We start from the raw sequence: 2,385 nt of genomic DNA, 5'->3' as shown, positions 1-2,385 counted from the left end.
GGACACAGACATGGCAGTGAGACTGCACCCAACCCTGTCATAGTGCAAGGGCCGGGCTTGCCCCAGAAACAGCCCAGGGCCCTACCCCTCCGCACCAGATGCATCAGGTGTGGGCAGGCAGGCTCATCCCGGCAGGATCCAAATGTGGAGGGACTTAGTGGGGGGGGATTCAGGTGTGGGGTGAGAGTGGTTGGGTGGGGCAATCTGGGTGTAGGCGACTCAGTGGGGAGTCCGAGGGGGCTCGTTGTGAGGTTCTAGGTGCAGGGGGACTAGGACTCTTCAGGGGGGCCCAGGTGAAGGTGGTTGGGGCTCAGCAGAGTGGGTCTGGGTGTGGGGGGATGGGGCTCAGAAGGGGGGGTCTGGGTGTGGGGGGCTCAGTGGGCTGGCAATCTGGGTACGAGGGGACTTGTCAGGGTTGTCCAAGTGCGGGCGGGCACTTGTCGGGGTGGGGATTTGAATGTGGGAGGCTCAGCGGGGTGGGGTGCAGAGGTAGGGGTCCGGATGCAGAGGGTGGAGTTTGTTGGGGTGCATCTGGATGCAGGGGGACTCCCCATTCAGGGGGTGAGGCTCAGCGGGGTAGGGGTTCACATGCAGGGGACTCGATGGGTGCAGGGGGTCCGGTTCTGAGTGCGGGGGGTCCGGATGCACAGGGATTGGGTGGATGGGGGAACAGCTCCCCATATTGTGACCCCTCCCCCCACAGCTGCGGAGCAATGGGGGGCAGGAAGCGAGGGTGTGGGAGTGTGGATCTTCCTTCAGCCCCGAGAGATTTCTGGGGGTGGGTCTGACCTGGTCCTGGTCACTCCTTGCTGGGGAAGAGAAGTTGAGCCTGGTGCTGGGTAGGAGCCACCAGCCAGGGCGTCCCCATCGCCGCCTCATCCCCCCACAATGATTTACCTCTCTGCCGGCTGCTCCAGGCACACGAAACAACATGCCCACACTGCTCGGGAGAGGCGCGTGACCGCTCTTGTGGCTTCTCTTTGCTTCCCCATCAGAAAGTCATTTTTCTGCAGAGAAGCAAAGAAAACTGCAAGGGACATGAATCCTGAGCATGCACAGTGGCACAGAATTCCCCCAGGAGTATTATATTCTTTTCATTAATAAAATCCAGAGCTCTCAGTATCTCTTGCTGTCTCTAGTTTTAAAATAACTTTTTTTGCTAGCTTCCTACATATAGATGTTTGCATTAACTGAACAATTTTAGATTAGTTCAAAACTTCTCATTACATTTCATATAATTTTTAATGTTTGGGACACTGAGTGGGAATGGGGACATTTTATTTTGAGGTCCAGTATGAAATATTGCATATATTTGGTGCATTGAACATCTAAAATAATCATATTATTGGTCTTTTACTAGTATTTGCAAGGACTGGCTTGATGTTTTGTACAGGACCAATCACACTAGCTGAGGATAGCAATAAATTAATTATAATAATATTTAGAGATAAGAAACTGGTAGCTGCTATGTCTGGCTTTGTAAACTAACAAGATTTTTTTATATCAATTCTTTATGTTCTTAAATAGATCCACTAGGTGGTGCTTGAACTAAGCTACTCCAGCTGTGCTTGTTTTGAATTGCCAGGCCTAACTCAGAAACTTATAATTAACAGCAGAAATGTATAGCAGAAATGAGTAGCAGCAGACTTCACACTGCCTTATGCAAAGAGGTTGGCAAAAGCATCTTCACAGAAGCATATCCGTCCTGCTTCTCCTCCTCTTTTAGAACGAATGTTGGGGCAGGGTATGCAGGAAAAAAAGTGTACAAGCTGGCAGTGGGGCAGACTGCAGATAGAGAGTTATAAAAGTCCGGAGAGCATGCAAATCTATACTCAGAGTTGTAAACACGTGTACTGACACCATATAAAATGTGTCATTTAGGATTAAGAGCTTGTGTTGGAGGTCTCTGAAGCATATAGACTCTTTTCCACATACAAATCTGGAAACAGAGTAAGGTATGTAAATTCTGAGTTAAGATTATGTATATATGAGAGGTTACTCTGATGCTGCTTAGAATGCCTGGAACATTCAGGTTCCCATTTTTATGTTTACGACATTGCCTTTGAAAAAATTGCCTGAGAATATTGATCTTGATTTAAAAAAAGTTTATTTAGGGCTTTGGAAAGATAACCATCTATAGAGAAGAAATGAATCATTAACTCAGATGGCATCACATGAAAAGGGGATTTAGAGGATACAGGAAAGAGTGGACACATTTGATTATCTCTGTAATACATTTTTGGAACAATGTTGATATGCAGGCTTAGACTATATAAAGGCTTCATCTCAGTCAATATGAAGTGATGGTTCAGTATCTTCCATCTACCCTCTCGCTTTCTCTATCATTTTGAGTCAGATCAAAAGCTTTCTATGATATGTATACAA

This window comes from Terrapene carolina, unplaced genomic scaffold (genome assembly GCF_002925995.2).
Source record: "Terrapene carolina triunguis isolate 2854851 unplaced genomic scaffold, T_m_triunguis-2.0 Scaffold58, whole genome shotgun sequence".
Taxonomy (NCBI): domain Eukaryota; kingdom Metazoa; phylum Chordata; order Testudines; family Emydidae; genus Terrapene; species Terrapene triunguis.
This window is presented reverse-complemented; position numbering follows the sequence as displayed.